The sequence below is a fragment of the Polypterus senegalus genome, chromosome 2 (assembly GCF_016835505.1).
Source record: "Polypterus senegalus isolate Bchr_013 chromosome 2, ASM1683550v1, whole genome shotgun sequence".
Classification (NCBI taxonomy): domain Eukaryota; kingdom Metazoa; phylum Chordata; class Cladistia; order Polypteriformes; family Polypteridae; genus Polypterus; species Polypterus senegalus.
In genome coordinates, this window is record NC_053155.1 from 115,112,841 (window position 1) to 115,133,536 (window position 20,696).

At 38.9% G+C, this 20,696-nt stretch overlaps 1 long non-coding RNA gene across 1 annotated transcript in view; it reads left to right on the forward strand.

Moving 5' to 3' along the window:
- Positions 1–15,483: 15,483 nt before the first annotated feature.
- LOC120524234 overlaps positions 15,484–20,696 on the forward strand; it is a 28,495-nt gene continuing 23,282 nt past the window's right edge. The window contains exons 1-3 of the long non-coding RNA XR_005632786.1: positions 15,484–15,528; positions 16,381–16,487; positions 17,178–17,298. This is a non-coding gene — a long non-coding RNA (uncharacterized LOC120524234). The remainder of the gene's footprint in view (positions 15,529–16,380; positions 16,488–17,177; positions 17,299–20,696) is intronic.

Genomic DNA, 20,696 nt, shown 5'->3' on the forward strand with positions numbered 1-20,696 from the left:
CTTTTTTACTTTTATTATAACTTCAGTTACTTTCTCTGATTGCCTATCTAAGCTCTTCTAATACACTTAAGATGTTTGTGAAAGCGATAGAGTCAAATAGTCTGCAATAATATCTCAGTCTGCGTCACCTTTCAGAAAGCCAGACCACAGACAAACAATGCCTGTCACAATAGGCACAGAAAAAACTTCTAAAATAATCTGAACAACTTGCAGCACCATAAGATAAGATAAAAAGCGGCACAAATGGTGCCATTGAAGGGAGGGCAGCAGCAGGTGGAGAAAGGGAAAGTTACAGTGTGCAGGGATTGATGAGATATTGCAGGTCTGCTAGATAGCAGCATTAAAAGGAGCTACAATTGGCTCCTCAGTCAGAATCGAAGCTGGCATCATGCCCAGGAACAAACCAGATAAGAACTGAAGGCGGCAAGAAGTAACAAGGCTCTAGTGATGAAAACTGAACAGCAACTAAAAATGCAATAACATATCGAAACGTACCATCTGCATATACATTGTTGCAGTTCTTGGGTTCATTTTTGCCTGACAGTGCAGGCAGTTATTTTCTGTTCTCATCTGCCTCCACTCCCCTGTAACAAATTGCCAGTTCCAAGCAAAGAAAATATTTTAGAAGTGGAGTTTTGTTTTAATTCCTACAGATAAACATTGGAAGCCTGTCTGTCTTATACATCTGACACCTCTGCTGGCATCTTGTCAGTTCAGCTCCTTGCAAGAATTTGCTTTGTAGAATGTTCTGAACTGAAAAAAAGGAAAGTAATTTCCGGCTTTTTAAATAAAGGCTAGTCATCCAAGTTCTTGACATAAGTTCCCTGTAGACCAACAGCAAAATTTCAATGCAGTATCCCCATTTCTGGAAAATATTCATCCGTTTTTTAGTTGAGGGAGATAGAAATAGGCACAGGGTAGGATACAGCGCTGGATGAGTGGTCACATTATAGCTGAGCACACACATCCCCACAATTACTTTTATTGGGTTGGTTTCATCATCCAGTGAATCTAAAATGCACATTTCTGGGATAAAGAAAGAAAATAGCAGCAATGAGAGGAAACACATGCAGAGTCAGAGAGAATGTACAAACTCTATAGAGTCAGTGCCCCAGGATTCTGCAGCAGTGTTGCCTTAGAGCAGTGTTTACCAACCATTTTTCTGTGATGGCACACTTTTTGGAACCAAAAACATCCCAAGGCACACCACTGTTCAACTAACCACAAACACATTAAACATGTGATAAAATGTCTGAAGGGGCAGGACTACTGGAGAAACCGGTTCAAAAGCATCTCCAAGATCAGCGTTTTAGACATGGCACTTAGTGAGCACTTTGGGTGCATCTCCAACCTGCTTCACCCCTTTTCCCAGCCCTCCCTGCCTCAGAGGCAACTTGTATGCTGACTACCAACCAGTCATGTGAGGCTCGCTGGTGACCACACACCCAGGCAGATGGACTCTAGCAGCCAGGAAACACTTTTGAAGTGCTCTGAGCCTGCCACACAGCAATCATGGAGCTGCTTTAATAGCAGCTTCTCCAGGTAGTCCTGTCCTCCACAGATAGGTCTCCGCCACCTGAGGAGCTTGTCCTTCTCAGGTTCATAGGTGCGCTACACTATTATTTCCATGGCACACCTGGGTAGCTCTCATGGTGCACACATTGGGCCACAGCACACTTGTTAGCACACTTTAGATTTATATATATATATACTGTGAAGGACAGCCGGGTCCCATGCCTGGCAGGGACGCCCCTGCTGCTTATGTTCTGGGGGAGCCGCCATGGGCAGTCCAATACCTCCCCCGGGACTCTTGGTGGCAGCCTCCCTGGCTGACGGTGATTCCCCAACCACCCGCAGGGCTCCATGGGAGATGGAGTCCTCCACAGCTTGGTTGGGGCCCGGGATGGCCGTTGGGGGGGCTGTCTGCTTTCAACAGCCCAGCTGGACAAGTCTTCAGCCCCACCTGGAAGTGCAATCAGGACCAGGTGGTCAATCACCTGGAAAAGGGCCCAGCCACTACCATTTGAGGAGCCACAGTTGGGAGGAAGGAGACGAAGCTTGAGGAGGAGTGGTGGTAAAAGAAAGGAAGAGAATTGTTTTGTGTTTGTGCTTTGGGACGGTGTTTGAGCTGTGTGGCACGGGGAAGAAGTGTTCCACAGCTGAAGAAAAATAAAGTCTTTGTGCTTTTTATACGTGCCTCCTATATAGCGCCTTTGTTACAATATATATATTCATTTAGAATTTTTGTTCTGTAGAGTTAACTAATGCTTTGAGTCACTCAGTCACTTCACTAAGATTTGGCTTCTAATATTTCTTTAATACACCTGTAATAATGGGCTGAGTGGTGGCTCTGAGGGTAGGGATTGGCACTGGCAAACAGATGGTTTCCAGTTCAAATCCCGTAAATGCCAAAAGTGACTCTACTTCTGTTGGGCCCTTGAGCAAAGCTCTTAACCTGCAATTGCTTCGTCCTGGGTATGACGTTAATCTGCATCCAGCCCTGCATGTAGGCCCTCCAACCTTCAGGGAAAAACCTGCCACCATAAAAGATGGCACACTGTTCCACTCCATCTGAACTAGTGAGGTGCTGAGGTGTCATCCATTGCATGGCTGCACTCGGGTCCTAATCTGGGATGTTGAGTTGGTTTGTCATGTGGTGGGTGTGGCAATACATTTTATCAGCGTGTGCTCCTAACCTCTCTACTACCCTCCAGTAATAACTTAAATGTGTTACTTGCTGATTGATTTCTATTTTACTGTAAGCTCCTTACACTTCACTTTCCATCTGCTCATCCTGATACAATTCTGTCTTATAAAGTATATGTGATGATAGTAGTCGATGTGCTGTGCATTAAGGCAGGAGTAAACTAGTCTGAGAGTTTATTGTAAGAAAATGCATGTTCATAAAATGAATGGACCTTTATTACTATTTCAAATTGTATTGAACATTGGGACTGACAGGAAAATACAAAAGATCTGTGTGGATAAGGTTAACGTGAGCTAAAGAATGGCTTCTTAATTACTGGGAGCCATTATGGAAATGCACTTTTGTGGCAAAAATCTTTATGTAGCAGCATCTTCCGGTTTGGCTATCATCTCATCTAGTGCTAATGCAGACCATCGCTCTTCATGCACAGTGGTATTTTTCATAATGAACATTATCAATAAATTATTTATGCAACTATAATCAGAGCATATTGAATGAAAACTCCAGCACCTGTCCTTATTTGGCTTAATCATTGTAAAGTTGTATCCGCTGCTCAGTTTTGATAATGGAGACAAAGGGGGGTTATGAACAGCTACATGTCTGTTCCTATAGTGTGATGAATGGAGGCAGCAGCACAGATAAGTACAAGAGATTTGCATTTGGATCAACATCCTTTATTAAATGTGCCTTGGTGTATGTTCAGCAAAACAGCAAAAAATATGCACATTGGTCACCTAAGTTTTAGTAGCGGCAGACAAGTGTCACAATTTTATTAGTAGCTTTATCTTTTACTGCTTTCACTGCCATTTTGTGGCATGGTTATCATCATATTTTGGTTCCTAAAGCATTGCATTGCCATGATGTTACTCACATGATGTCATCACTTTTCTACATGGTAACATTATCATGGCAAAGCTAAATAACACAGCAGCATCCATTAACTTATTTTTAAGACTCAAGAATGCTCAAGATTTGCAAAGCTCATTCGTATTTATTTATTTTGAAAGGCACATTGTCTTTTTTAACATCTTTGTGTTGTTGTTTAATAAGGTTTTCTTTAATTTAGTTTTCAAATACAGTAAGTTTCTTTTGTGTTCAAAAAACCTCTTCATTTTTTTGGTTTTAATTTAAAATAAAAATGAAAACATTTATTAAGGCTTCCACCACAGCAATTGTACTGTCTTATTTTGTGATTCTCTTGGCCTGTCTAAACCATTTTGTGCCTATCAGATTATCAGAAGCAGTGTATGGTGTTAGAATGCTAATAGGCTCTGACAGATCACATGTGCTAAACATGAAGCTTTTATTGTAGAGCCCTCAAGGGCTTGCTTTACTCATCTGAATCTACATTGATTGATTACGTTATATGCCCATTTAGTTAGCTTGGCATGAGCAAAAATTGACTCCACAGTCTTGATAAAAAGAATGAAATATGCACAAAGACTCATGGTCAAGTAACAAAAAAATGGATAAGGTCAAAAACAGTGAAGTTAAATGAAAAAAGATCAAACATGTCATGCTTTCAGTTTGGAGTCTTACTGTGTTTATAAGTTTGATACAACAGCTGCCTTAACAATGCAATGCACTGCTGTGTTCATGAGGGCTTATATTTCACAACAGCTACATGCCAATAACTGCTAGGGTAACATCACAAAAACACAGCCATCTTGAAAAGACAAACACCATTGGAAAAATATCAACAATAAAGCAATAACATCATCATCATTATTGCACACCCTAATCCCCTTGGATCATCGTGACCAGTAGTGGAAGCCCTTCTCCCTGTGCATATTCCTTTCCTGTATTGAGAATGTCAGTTATCAGATATGATCAAGCAACTTTCTTTTCTGTTATCCTGTTTTCCAGAAAGCAAGAAATAACAAAAATTCTTATATGGTAGGTGTTTTGTCTTTGTACAGTATTACATTTCTCTACTTTCTTCTATTGTATTATTAATATGTAGCCTTTATCAGAATGCTTCAAATCTCACAGACTTACCACTGTTTATAAGGTATTATAGTATATAACTTCTCCCCACCTTCACTTCTACATCTATAACCTCAGGCAATTAGGTGTAGTAAAAGACAAGCAGGAGTTAAGTTACACTTTAAATAATGTATTATTGATAATATTCATAAATAATAACACTATGCAAAGTACATTTGAATATTGGCAGCCATGCAACCTGATAAATGGTGACGTGTAGTTTCAGGTGGCACAGAGACTTGTTGGTTACTTAAAATGTCTCTAGTTAAGGAATCATTTGTGGTCAGCTTTCTTCAGAACAGGTCACATGCCACTCTCAATATGGCAGCCAAGCTGTGCTCTTCATTGTGTTGTCCTTTTCAGTTCATGTTGTGTGATATAGTCTTTAATCTATTTCGTAAGAGAGAGAGAGGGCAAACAAATGTATAGGTTTTCTGTCCAACCCCTAGAGCCAATAGGGTGTTGTGGTACATAGAGGCTTCTGACACAAGCTAGTTCCAAACAGCCATACTTCAGACCAATGGGGGACTAGAAAACATCTTCACACCTGCCACCCCTCAAAACCATTTGTTGAGCTAAAGTTTGCCAGTTAGGCAGCCTGGCTTTCCTCTGGGGGTTGACTGAGAATCCTTACCAAACTTGTTTGAGGCACTTCCCCCAAACCCTATCGTAAAATTCACTTTTCTGACTGCTTCTCACTAATGTAACACTAATATTACATTGCTTTGCCTAAGTTACAAATAAAGACATACAAAATATTTATCAACTTGTATGCACAACAGCGGGTGAACCTGACAAGAACCAACACATTTGGCTCAGAATAGAAAGAAGGAATGTAGCCACCAAGTAAGGGTAACATCCCAGCATACCACTTTATCTTCCACCTTCATCTGTAGAACATATTTGCTCAGGTTTTCAAAGATGATCACAAAGCTAAAACGGTAACTCAGAGTTATCTCACTAAAAATTCTCCACCTCTGAGCACTTGCCTTTCTGTCTGCCATATTGAATAGATACAGTCACTTGTGCAAACCAGTCCCTCTTTGAATGTGATATGTAGAGTGAAAGTTGACAGCAGCATAATATTTTGGATCCAGGGCAGTACAAAGAGAGATGTGGTCATCACAGGTAAAAGTTGGCAAATGAAGACAGTAAGCATGAAATCGGAATGGCAAAGGTTAATCACAGTTAGAAATAAGCATCTAGTCAGAGGTGGCCCTGGAGGGTCATAGTGGCTATAGGTCTTTTTTCCAATCCAGTTGTTTAATTTAAAGCCAATCTTGCCTATAAGGCAACTTGTTAATTAATTTTATGGCTTATTAGTGCTTTCTTTCTGCTAAGTCACGTTGTTCTTATATTGTAGTTTTTTGTTTTCCAAGAATATTATCCAATTGGTTTATGGACAAAAGCGTGTTAGTAATTTTCAGTTGTTTATTTATTTATTTTACATATTTTTATTTACAATAAATACATACACAGATGTAAATAGGAGCTGGTTAGATGGTTTGCTACTGGTTCCTTTGTAATATGCATCTCATGTTAACTTGCGGGCGGCACGGTGGCGCAGTGGTAGCGCTGCTGCCTCGCAGTTAGGAGACCTGGGTTTGCTTCCCGGGTCCTCCCTGCGTGGAGTTTGCATGTTCTCCCCGTGTCTGCGTGGGTTTCCTCCGGACGCTCCGGTTTCCTCCCACAATCCAAAGACATGCAGATTCTAAATTGGCCCTAGTGGGTGTGTGGGTGTGTTTGTGTGTGTCTTGCGGTGGGTTGGTTCCTGCCTTGTGCTGGGATTGGCTCCAGCAGACCCCCGTGACCCTGTATTCAGATTCAACGGGTTAGAAAATGGATGGATGGATGGATGTTAACTTGCAGTTGGTTAAAAGAAAACAAAAAGCAATTGACAACAGGGAATGTTTAAGGCTTAAAGTACCAATTAAGAGTTCAAGAATCTTAACAATCAAATTCATTAAAATAAAGTAGAAAAAAGTTATTTGAGAAATAATTGCTTCAGTAGCAATAATAGGTCCCAAATTAAGAAGAAAAAAGCAGCAGCCAACGTGGCCCACCAGGACTGAACATGCATATACAGTAGTCTTAAACAAAAAGCATAAGAGAAACATTTTAAAAAGAGAGACTAAAACACAACATCTGAGCAAAGGTAAGTCAATCACAGCTTGCTGGCTAAATTAGCTGCAGGACTACAACAGGCCACGACTTAGAGAAGAGTACCATTACTTAATGAAGAGTAGACAAGTATGAGGGTTAAACATTAGGGACCTAAAAGAATGCAGTGAAACAGGGCCAAGTGTTACATGTTAGTGACATCTTGCACGGACATATGGCAATGAACAACTTCATTCGAGAGATAAGGACAGAGTATGTAGATCGTTGATGAACATTGTAAATATACTTTGACAAATAATATAAAGTATGCATTCTAAAGGATGACTGCAAGTGTAGTCTACAAAACTAAGGCAGTTGTTGACAAAATGTCATTTTCTAGGTAAAGTGGTAAACCTACATAACCTTATTGTCATGATTCTGGTTTGTTCAATGGATATTTCTTATTTTTGTTCATTTTTGAAGATTTGTGTTTTTTATATCATGTAAGTTTATTGTTGAGGATACCATTGTGAGTTCAATTATTAGTTTGGTTACAACACCAATATTATTTACAAGTTGCTGGCCACACAATTTAAGATTTCATGTCACTGCTACCAAGGAGAGTAAATGTAATCAAGTAAAAAGAAACCAAAGATTAGTCTTATCAAAAGTCATTACCCAAATCTTTATCTGTTATGTTTCAGCTAGGATTTGTTCCACGGCTGCGGTTCAGATTTGCTTAATGTCCTCTTGGTCCATTTTTGATTATTTTGTTTACATCAATATTGGTTATGTTTATTACTTGTATTCTTTGTTTTTCATCTTCTCTATGTAGCTATGCCTTAGTTATTCTTTGATTTGGCAAATTTTCTTTTGACTTTTGTAAGGTGTCTTTGAGTACCTTGAATGACACCTTTAAATAAAATGAATTATTAATTATTATTAATCAAATAATGAAGAGAAAAAAGCAATTTTACACAAAAATGCCCATGCAAATATTTATTTACATTTACTACATGGCAAACAATAAACACTAACAACAAAGTAAAACACAGTCCAGTAAAGCAGAATCAGATAACAATGGAGAACAGAATGAAAAACCCTGTGAAGGAATTGTGCTGTGAATTGTGAAGATTTCATACAACTGTGAACACTACCTAGAAGAAGATGAAGCCAAAGCCAACCAAAATAAATCCATATTGACAAGCAGACACGGGACAGCACATACATTCAGATGAAACTATAATCCAAGTTAGTGGTAGTTGTAATTGAATGCTTTGAGTGATGGGTAGAAACAAAAAACAGATGGACAATCATGATTTTCTCTGCATCTTTTTGGATTCTTTTTAAAGAGCCTACTTGATTAATCTTCATCCAATAGTGTAATACCGGTGGTGCTGCTGGGAGTTTTTGGCTACTTTAAGTAGCGCTGGTACAACATGATGGCAATAACATAAAATAGTGGTGCCCAGCAAGAGAAAAACAAAATGGTGACGAAAACGATGTAAAGTATTTTCTAATAACTGAAAATACAATAATTTCCATAATAACAATAAAGGCAAAATCTGGTTCAGGGCCTTAAAAAACCCCATAATAGAAAAACAAACATTAATTAAAGAAAAATGCTTAAATGAACATAAAAAATTTGCCACCATACAGAATCATAACAACACCTATAAAAGATGGTGGTGGTTCAGGGCCAATATTCTAGCTTTGGGATAACTTAAACTGCTGGTCGTTTTGGACTTTTGAATTTTGCTCCTGACTTTAGAATTTTTTTTTTTAATTATTATTGTTGTTTTGGCTCGTTGTTAGATTCTTTACCTTCTGTTTAGAAACCCTGTCTGTTCCCAGGTTATGTTAGTAACCATCTGGCCTTTGCTTTTTTCTTTAACTTAGGCTTTTAATGTGTACTCTCTTTTTGAATCTTGCTAACAGCACTCATATTAGAGGCTCTAAGACAGGCACATTGCCAAATATACAGTGTGTTCCTGCTAACTGATTAACATGGCACTCTAGCAGCTTTTCAGTGGTGGTATCTGTTATTAGTTCTACTTAAAAGTGAAAGTACAGACCTAAACTCCTCGGGCTGCCAGTCAGTGCAGCGGCACTCTCTGTTCTGGAATGAAATGTGTCCACTGTTTGACCCGTGACTAATGCTAATATACAGTATAAACCATACATGGCGTATCTGTGTAAGCAGGTTTTATGTTGCTTTGTGCTTTTTTGGTTGGAATAGCAGGAAACGTTCAGAAAAGGTTTACAATATACACACACACAGTATACAGTATTATGATTGGAACCTTGTGTAAAGTCATCTGAAATGTGTTTTCAAGCAGGGTAAATTTAGGAGAAAAACTTGCCTGGAAATAATTCATGCATTACAATGAAGTATGCCTTTACAGAGTGGTCGCGCCAAAGCATAAGTCTAAATAAATAAAATCTTTCTATGTGAGTTATTAATCTGCTTTATATATTCAGGTTTAAGTCTTTATAAAAAGACTGTAAAAATTGCAAAATGTTTAAGAAACAGTTTGAGCTCATTGTGAAGAATAGCAGGGCGTGCACACCTTTTAAAATATTCCATCCATCCATCCATTATCCAGCCCGCTATATCCTAACTACAGGGTCATGAGGGTCTGCTGGAGCCAATCCCAGCCAACACAGGGCGCAAGGCAGGAAACAAACCCCAGGCAGGGCGCCAACCCACCACAGTTTTAAAATATTCAGTCATTTGAAATGAGACCAAATAAATAAAGTAAGGAATTCAGATGGTGTACAGTACACGTTAATATAAGGAGGAGGTTAGGAGCACACGCTGATACAGCGCATTGCCGCACCCACCACATGACAAACCAACTCAGGATCCCAGATTAGGACCCAAGTGCAGCCATGCAATGGATGACACCTCAGCACCTCACTAGTTCAGATGGAGTGGAACAGTGTGCCATCTTTTATGGTGGCTGGTGTGCCAATTCAGCCACCAACCCCTAGGTTTTTTCCTGAAGGTTGGAGGGCCTACAAGCAGGGCTGAATGCAGATTAATGTCATACCCAGGACAGAGCAATTGCAGGTTAAGAGCTTTGCTCAAGAGCCCAACAGAAGTAGAGTCACTTTTGGCATTTACGGGATTTGAACTGGTAACCATCTGTTTGCCAGTGCCAATCCCTACCCTCAGAGCCACCACTCTGCCCATTATTACTGGTGTATTAAAGAAATATTAAAAGCCAAATCTTAGTGAAGTGACTGAGTGACTCAAAGCATTAGTTAACTCTACAGAACAAAAATTCTAAATGAATATATATATTGTAACAAAGGTGCTATATAGGAGGCACGTATAAAAAGCACAAAGACTTTATTTTTCTTCAGCTGTGGAACACATCTTCCCCGTGCCACACAGCTCAAACACCGTCCCAAAGCACAAACACAAAACAATTCTCTTCCTTTCTTTTACCACCACTCCTCCTCAAGCTTCGTCTCCTTCCTCCCAAACAGTGTGAGGTGTTTTTATGGTGCCTGGAGTGCCAATTCAGCCACCAACCCCTAGGTTTTTCCCTGAAGGTTGGAGGGCCTACATGCAGGGCTGGATGCAGATTAACGTCATACCCAGGACAGAGCAATTGCAGGTTAAGGCCCTGCTCAAGAGCCCAATGAAGTAGAATCACTTTTAGCATTTATAGGATTCGAACCGGTAACCTTCCGATTGCCAGTGCAAATCTCTAGCCTCAGAGCCACCATTCTGCCTCACTCCATTAATGTAAGCTTTTAAAAAAAATTTATCTCTTATCTTTTTCCTAGGCATAAAATGGCTATTAGGGTTGGAGTCAAAGCAAATAATATGAGAAAATTAAAGCCCTTGTTTGTTTTCAGGGCTGGCAAAGAGAGGTTGAATGAGCGCCTCACATGAAAGTTTGCAATAGGAATATGTGGTCAAATGAAAATTGATTGTAAAACACTTACCGGTTGTACCCTTAAATGTCTGTAATTTACAGTACCTATTATATCTTTCTTTTGTGAAATTCCAGTGTTAAGAACACAAATGGTATGTCTGGGGATTATTATGAGCAGACTGGAAAAACCAGGGGCCTCATGTATGAAAATTACTTATGCTTGGAAACGTACATATGCCATTTTTTACTCTAAAGTCAGGATTTATAAAAAAAAAAAATGAACTTGGCATGAAAATGTGCTTACTGTTAAGACACGTTTTGACTATCTGTAAGTCTTATGCTGACTTTTTTGCATTGGCATTTTAGCGACTCTGAGCTGCTGGACAATGAGGTGAACACAAAGTCTTGTTTCATAGTGTATTTCAGTGATGCGTCAGTCACATTCTGATGTTCTTGAACTAATTATATCACAAGTAATTGACACGTTCTCTCAGCACTTTGCCATCAGTATTGGTAATAACGCTTAATGTGTTTGTTTTACAGTATGTCAAGTGCCTTAGATTGTAGCTTAGCTATTGTCTATAAAAAGAGTGTGCTGTGTGTTGTACTACATAACTGGCAACGACAGCATTACTCTTTTGGAGGATATTGCCAGTGATAGGCTAAAGCAAGTTTTCAAGGATCGCAATGGTTTTTTGGCTCATGATGATGTCTACCTTATAAGTCGATTTAAACTTCCTAGATCTATGCTCTTGGAGTTGTGTGGTGAATTGGTGCCTACATTACAGAGAAATCACATGATCCCTGCTTCTTTACAAGTTTTAAGAACCATAGGGTATTTGGCAATGACCGCTTTTTAGCACAAACTGATCAAATGGTTAGGAATCTCACAGTCATCCCTGAGCTGTGTCATGCCATGTATGGGATGGTATACTTAAGAAGCTACCCAGATAAGTGCAAAATCCAAAGGCAATTTATAGTGACTGCTGATTTGCCTGATGTAATAAATGCAATTTACAGCACACATGTCGAGGTAAAGGCCCCATCATAGAATGAACTAGTTTTTGTAAACAGAAATACTTTCACACAATTAATATACAACTAATATGTGATGCTCAAATGTGCCTGAATAATTTTGTTGTAAGGAATTCCAGATGAACCCATAACTACTTTATTTTATCAAATAGTGGGAAGCAGACTTCAGGGTTATGTATTATGTGATGGTTAATAAGTAAACCTAACCGAAGGAATTTCAATTAAGTTTACCAAAATACAGACAACAACTTATATAAACTTTCCTTTTGTTGATAGAGGCACTCCCAGATGCAATCGGTGATAGAATGCACCATTGGTACATTAAAAGGTATGACAGTAGTGTTTGGGCTTGCTGGGCAGCACACTGTTATACAGCCCCACAGAGGTTTGCAGCATTATGATGGCTTGTGCAGTAATTCACAGCATAGCAGAGAAACATGGATAGCCTCAGGGCATCAACACAATGTCAATTTAAAGACTTTTGGATGTTGTCCATTGAATATAAAGAGACTAGTATTGCAAATTTGACAATTAGGATTTTAGTTTTTTACAAGTTTAGTAAGAACATTCTTAATATGGTACAGTTCTGGGCACACAGCTTGTGCCCATTCATGTTGTACACTAACAGTGGTCTGAGCACATTGCTATTGTTCTCTCCATTCAACTGCTCTGATTTATTTATTATTTCATTTGTGACTCCCACAGAGAGACCAAAAATTGTTTTTGCAATTGTCTACTTCAGTCAGAAATGCCTCAAGTTCTTATTCATAAAAGCTTAATTTGGTTGGTTATAAAAAGGTCATGGGCAAATTTATATAGTGACTATCCATCCATCCATTATCCAGCCTGCTATATCCTAACTGCAGGGTCACGGGGGTCTGCTGGAGCCAGTCCTTGCCAACACAGGGCACAAGGCAGGAAACAACCCCCGGGCAGGGTGCCAGCCCACCGCAGGGCACACACTAGGGACAATTTAGGATCACCAATGCACTTAACCTGCATGTCTTTGGACTGTGGGAGGAAACCAGAGCACCCTGAGGAAACCCACGGAAACACGGGGAGAACATGCAAACTTATATAGTGACTAGATTACGAATATTCAGCCATGGATATGGTTACCAACAGGCAGTGATGGGAGTGTCTAAAAGTGCATGCATGCGCACCTAGTTGATTTGAGTATTATAAAGGAACTTGGAGGGGCCCATGGCGTAAACACGGTTTTATACATCCGATTTATTTTTTTATATTTTGCCTTTTAAGTGTAAGCAATATTTTAGCATCGAATCTCTGCAGAGTTTTATACACAAGGTCCCAGGAGATTATTTGGAAACCAAAATATGTGGTCGAAAATATGGGATGAAGCTAAGAAATTGGTCAGAACAAAGCAAACCAAACTAAAGGCAAAAACAAACATGAAGATCAGAAACAGAACTGAAGTCAGAGGCAACACAAGAATTCTAACGCTATGGCCTACTTGGTAAAGCAACTAACTACAACTAGATTTTTAAAAGTTGTTTAGAATGACCACTAAGGAATATTGAACTTGCTGCACTCTGCCATATTTACAGCAAATTTACCAGTAACTTCACTGATGCAGGCTACTGCAACAAGAATGGGCATGTGATACACGCTGACAAAATGGCGTCATGCATACTAAAAAAAAAAAAAAACAACACATAAAGCAAATGCTAAAGTGAAAACTAAAGTCAGAAATCTTCAAGTATGATAACCTCAAGCCAGATGAAAAATGTGGTTAAGTACTAGACACTAAAAATGTGTTTCACCATTCCTTACTTTCGATAGTTGTGCTGTAATGTTTTATTTTACTCAGAAACTTTTCTGACAATTTGTAATTAGTTAAAAATGTGTTAAAGATTTTAACTTGTCTTTGCTAGCTATATTTTGTTTTTTACATTATTTTTGGCTCATTTTTCAACACTTTCTTTATTAGCCGTGGTCTGTAATGGCAGTGTCCTTCATTGCCTGTCTTTGTGTCATTTGGGAGAACTACAGAAATAAAACTCAAGTTTCCTAAAGTCAAAAAACCCATGGGATCCTGGAAGAGTTTCAGAATGTTCTTATTTCCTGTCAGGAATTGTTGATGAAAAAAGCATGGCACAGCAAGCAGAAAACAAGGCCTCTACTGCATGCAGAGGTTAATTGGCCAGAAAGAGCACATAGGGACATTGATATATGTACGTTTTACAATAGAATATGGCCAAAAATAGTGCAGCAGAAAAGAACACTGGAAAAAAAAATACTCTGTCCAGCCTGGGACACTCCCATGGCGAGGCCTGCTGTCCCACTCACGATGTATAGTTTGTCTCTAGTCACACCTGTCAGAAACAGTTCCATCTTGTAGTCACCAGAAGTCCATTTGTCCTAACTGCCTACACTGTTCTATTTGCTCTGTGGTTCTTAAGTTTCTTGTAGTTGCTCTTTTTAGATCCTTGAGCTTTATGATCTCTTATATTTTGTACCTTTTGACCAAGCCCTTTCTTTTTCTCTTTGTATTTTGACAATTTCCCTTCCTCCCTTTTTGAATATTATTTTATTTTAGCAGCTTTTTTAGTCCCATCCTGCTCTGGTACTCATAAATGGCTTACTGCCATAAGAAACCTAATGCTCTCCTATTCAGTGAACCCGTGCATTTGTACCCTAGTGGTACTCCAATAACCCTAACCTAACCATAAGTGCTGGTAAGGTACTCAAGATCCAACATTTGATGCTACTAGAAAGCTAACATACCTTCATTGTCAAAGACAGGTTCTGGGGAAACATATCAAGCACGAATGAGCAGCCTTAGGATTATACATTTGCAAGAAATTACACCTTATTTTGCCAAATTTTTGGACTTACATTAAAATAAAATCATTTCTATCTGAAGCTTCACAGTGCTCAAAACATATGGAATCTCCCTTACATCATCTGTACACAGTATGAAGGAAATGTGGTTGGCAGAGCTGAATCTAAAGAATTAGGCACCCCAGTGGAGTGCTCCCTGGATGGGAAAATAAAATGATAACATTCTAATCCAGTCTCCCAGTTTGGTAGAAGGTAGCCATATTATGGTATGGACATAGTGCTAACTCCCATATGGTTGTCTGAGAGCTGTAGACAGCCTCAGTGGCAGTGGGGCTTGGGGCAGCAGAGAAAAGCCCTCAGCGCTATAGTAGGGTTTTGACTGACCTGGAAATGGTCCACAGGTCAGGTCCTAAAAGACCATCCACATCCTTCACATAGAGAGCTTAGAGGGATGAATAAAAAAGGCAAGGGCTCATCTGGTGTAAAAGAAAAATATAAGGCCAGTGTTGAAATACATGTTGTTTGAGACTCTGGTCTCTCTGGGAGTAGGGTCAGCTTATGAGCACCCCGTCTATCACAACAGTCTTCCTCTTTTCCCTCTGACAAAGCCTGTTTTAGTTGTTTATCCCTTTTATGTCCTCCTTGTCAATGGACTGTACTACCTTTACCTCTCTCCTGGGAAACCATCTACAGAAATGTTAGAAATTCCTTGTGGAATCTAATTATTTAATTTTTTTTTTCATTTTTTAATATTTATTTACAGGGGCTTTATCTTATCTATCAAAAACTACACTTATTAGCCTTTGCCCTGATTTTCTTTGCTGTCTGCTCCCTCTGCGCAACCAACACATTTATGCACATGTACTAGTTTTGTCCTCCAGTTCCGGAGTTTTGATCTTTCATTTCATACTGACTTTGTTTGTGGTTGCCAAGTTACAATTCTCCCTTCATCTCAAGTTCTTTTACTGCTGGACGTCGGTAGCCTCCTCCTTTTCGTTCACCAATGTAAGTGAGTCTGTTTTTGTTTGGACACAGCAGCTGCTAAATTACTATATGCCATCTAATGGAAGACGTGTATGTTAATCACTTTGAAGATTTGGCCATCTTCTTTATTCTATACTTTGATTCACCCAGATCTATCAGTTTCACTGATTAACAGAATATCTAGTGAGGCCTTCCAGAAGTCAGATTTTGTTGTTTTATTGTCTGAAAGTTTGTAATGTATGTGCTATCCTTTACTTGAGCAAGGTAGGCAGCTTATCCATTCTTCCTGGTGGCTGTCATGGCTTTGCCCAGGTTCTGTCCATGGCTTTAGTTTTTTTATTCGTTTTCTGTTCATTTTCTTTGCTTTTAGATTGTTTATTTCCATATGTTAACATAATTATATTTTTGAATGACTTTTTATTATTTATTTGTTTTTCATTATGCTATTTTTTTTTTTACATTATTTTACACTTACATTTATAGCTAAGTGTTCCGTTTCATTTTGGTTTTTTTTTTTCTCTCTCTCTCCTCTTTATGCAGAGCGAAACTGTCCAGGGCCTCCCATTGCAGCCTAAAGGGCGATCACTTGAGACTGTCCTAATCAGAGGGACATTGAGTTTTTTCTCCTTGTCATTGGCATCCTCCTTTTTGCTTGTCAGTCTTTAATTAGGTTAGATTAGATATCAGGAGGAAGCATTCAGTTGCTTGATAGAAGCAGTCAGAAAAGTTCCCCATAGATGCTTGTTTGCACACAATGAAGGAATGAACCTAGAGCTAAAAGTGTTCCAAGAGAGCACTCCTGGAGGGGATGGAGAAGATTGTTCATGGTGGCATCCAGTTTTGACATCATTCTCTTTTCCAAAACTGCTTCAGGTGTGTCCAATGTTAGCCGTGTGATGGAGGAGGCTTTCCTATTTTTACAGCATTTTGTGCCATTCAAACTCAAGTTGCATCCCCAGGAGACCACATCAAAATTAAAGGTGAGTTTACTTTTTGGTATTGTTTGACCTTATATATTTTTATCATCTTATATTTTGTCATTTTGCCTTACAGCCTTTTGTGTAGTCTGACCTTTCTTCATTGTTGTATTTTTGTCATTTTGGCCTTAACATTCCTTGGCTTTATCTCCATCGATGTATTTTAGTTTGTTGATCTTTATCATATTTATTTGTATTGCCTGTTGCCTGGCATCTTTTTTGCATTTCCTAGACTTTACAGTATTTTAAATTACTTGACCCTTTCCAATATATAATTTATTGCATGAGGCTTATTTTTGTTATACTAGGCATTTTTCACTTTGCTTTTTATTTTATATTTGCATTATGGTTGATTTTGAATTGGAATTACTTAATTGAATATTGTATAATCTGTTAATAAACCAATTAAACCATATCATGGTGTTTTTGACTCAATTTCTGTAGCGGCCATAAAATCCTGACATTGGCACGGGACATTACATAAGTCAAGGTGGGTCATGAATATTGTATTTTATCCAGGATCTCAACCCTGCCTTAAACGCAGTGCCTTGTATTATAATCTTTTTGTTAGTCCTTAAATATCAGTCATTTGCATATTATATTTTTCATTATATTTTGTCTATTCAATTGTTATGTATATGTTTCCATTTTTATGTTATGTTAATGTTCAGTTATGTGCCCTGTCTACTTAAGATCGAGTATCAGGGACTGAGGTCACCATGGCAGTCAACTAGACGACCACTCTGTGCCTGTTTATTTGAAGCAGAGTTGGGCCCTCCAGACCAGCAGTGAGAATTTATAAGTTTGGATAAGTGTGAGTACCTTTATCAATTTCCTTTTTTTTTTTATTGTTGCTTTATTTCTTGATTAAGGATTTGGATTTGGGACTGGCATTTTTAGCTTTGGGTTGCCTTTTTAGGCAAACACTTATTTGACTATTTTTGAACTTGTTTTTCCCTGTTTTGTAATTAATTTCCTTTGTTAATGAAATTCTTTAAATTAAATTAAAATAATTGAATTTTTTGCCCTAAAAAATTAGGTATTTATGGCTATTCTCCCCTCTAAATGGATATTTGGTGATATTTTTTAACTTTAAAAGCCTGAGCCCTATTTTGAACATATTTAGGCCGAAGTCTGCATTTCGAGTTTGAGGATTGGCTGTTTGGGGCGAGGCCTGTTGTGGTTTTCAAGGTCAGGAGAGTACTGATCTGGTTTTGGAAATTCCAAGGCTTTTGTGTGACTATTTCATCAGAAAGGGTGAGGTTTGGGGTTTTAAATTCTTACATAGTTATAGAATTTCTTGCTGTGTAACTGGTTAGATAAATACTTAAAAAAAATAAGCAAGACAGTAAGATTTTTTTCCTCACTCCACAAAGTATTAGTGTAGCACAACTATAAACAAATTAAACACTGTTTTAAGTAAGACATTTAATAATGTTTTTCCACTGATAGGTAAAATGTAATTTTGAAGAAGAACTGGGGTGTAAAAGGTGGTTGGTGCATTACTAGCATTTCTTAAAAAGTCTTGACTGCCTAGGAGTTAATTGAAATGTAATGCCTTTCAAATACATACCCAGTAAGCAATCAAAGGAATTAGCACGGAAAGATGAGCAGTCACGTATAATAGAAAAATGGACAATGGCAAACTTTCAAGTCATGAAGTGCAATGGAGACCCCGGCAGCTTTTGAGAAACTTCTGTATGAGATACAATGTGTTTAACAGGAAGCGATTAGTAAATGGACCTGGTTTACAGGCCAAAGGTTGTTGCATGGACAGTACCATCTCATATCAGACATAGCAAAAAAAAAAAAAGAATTTTACACTTGGTCTGTATAAAATAATCATCCATCTCAGGCTCTGCCATTGGATATCAAGAGTAACTGCAGCGGTTAGGGCACTCACTCCCATTCACATTTTGTGTTTGTTGAGGTGTTCTTAGCGCTCAAGCTGTTATGTTCTCCAAGTGCCGTCAGAGTGTGCAGAGGTTTGAAAGCTGGAAGGTTATGGATGGCTGGAATCTGAAACATCCAGGGCTGAGCAGTTTTGGTGCTTCAGTGTGTCCAGGGGTCCAGTAGTTGTGGGATCCTCAAGTATCAAGGTGAGGTAACACGTTTTACTTTTTATATTGTTTTGTTAGAATAAACCATTCATTGTTTAACTAGGTATTTCACACCTTTTATTGGAAAGCTATGAAAAGAAAGGATCTTTCTCTCCTGTTGGAATCCAATAAATATTTTTTAATAGACTGATACAGTGTGATAGTGAAAGAAAAAAAAATCAAGACTGTATAATTTATAGAGAACATCCATCCATTATCCAACCCACTATATCCTAACTACAGGGTCACGGGGGTCTGCTGGAGCGCAAGGGCACATGGCAGGAACAACTTCCAAGCAGGGTGCCAGCCCACCACAGGGCACACACCCACTCCCCAAGCACACACCAGGGACAATTTAAGATCACCATTGCACCTAATCTGCATGTCTTTGGACTGTGGGAGGAAACCCACGCAGACACGGGGAGAACATGAAAACTCCACGCAGGGAGGACCCGGGAAGTGAATAATATGTCAATAGCAGGTTATGTATATGGGTGCAAAGCTTAATGAATGCATTGACCACAGTGACATTAAATATTGATGGAACTTCTTTGCCGCCTGCATATAAGATTCAAGTTTTTGTTCTTAAAGCATCTTTTTTGTTCCTTATAAAACCGTTATCAGACCTGTTTAATCCATTTCAGCGTAGAGGGTTCCAAATCTACCTAGGCAGCATCGAGCAAAACGTGCAGATCAATGGTGGATGGGCCTATTGCAATGCACATTGATTAATACTGGGCTGCTTTAACGTTGCCAATTAAAACTTACACCACTGGATATGTGGCAGAAAAAAAATGGAGTAACTGGTGGAGAACCCACACAGAGTGAGAACTTGCAAGTGTAAAACAGGCAGCTGTCTTAACACCAGGATTCAGATCTCGGACTTTGGAGCTGTGATGCAGAGGCATTAAACCACATCACCACTTGATTTTTTTTTTTATTTCCTAAACTCTTATTTTAAAGAATTCTTCTCTTTCCACACTCCAAAGACAATACCAGAGAAATTAGCCCCCAGCTATTAGGAGTCTGAGTCATGGCACCAGTGTCACAGCCAGGAGAAGGTGAGGTTAATCTAAAAGGCCATTCCCACTGAGGTCCCTGTCTCGTATCCATTAAGGGAGATGACTTTGCCGGTGCATCCGCTCACGTACAATACTTATCCCTGCTGACTGTTGCTGTTTTTATAGTGTGAAGAAATAACATCTTGCTGTCTTCACACATTAATGTGAAGTCTTTAATTTCTGTGAGGGGGAGAGGCTGCTGTCTGCTTTTACACATTTGCCTAGTATCCTGTGGCACCTGGTTAACCAGCTTTATTGAAAGGATGGGTGAATTGTTTTCTTTTTTTTCTAAGGGGAGAGTCACTGGGCAACGTCAAAAGTAGGCCACAGACTTCAACCAGCCTCTATCGGAAGAGAGAGGAGAATCTTCACTGCCCCACCTGAAGTATGGCCACCCAGACGTACACAAATCACATGGTATTTATACTTCTGGAGTACCAGAAAACCATATCCAAAGGCGTTCAAAATAATGTTACCTGTGTTCATTCTGCTCACAGCTTTAGGCAAAGTATGGAGCAATCAGTGGTTTGGCAGTTGTCGAACAAGACAGCGGCACACTGTGTGAGTTTCTCACATTCTGCAAGCGAACACGATTGCCCAGAGGTAAAATTGCATAGAGAACAATGTGACATGGGAAGAGAAGGCGGCTTTTTTTTTTTCCCGTTTTGTTTGTTTCCTCACTAGGGTGACTTCACTTCAGGAGAGAGCTTATCTGACTTAGGGATATTAGAAAGGGAAAAAAAAAACACTTGATGCTGGCAAGTGATTCTTATATTAATCCAGAGGTCGAGAGTAAATTCCCCATGTACTGTATATACGTATATATATATAAAAAAAGTCAAGAGTCAAAAAATTCAAGAAACAAAGTGAAATTTTATGGCCAGGTGATTCTACTGGTAGAAAGAAATCTAAATCAGATAATGACAAATATAAAATGACAGCTGAGCAGGCAAAAACAGCAGCTTTGGAAATGAACTTTAATCCCAATCAAGGCAATGCATCAATACTTTATTTGATGTGGCAAACAAAGTAAAATGGTGAAAACAAGAATT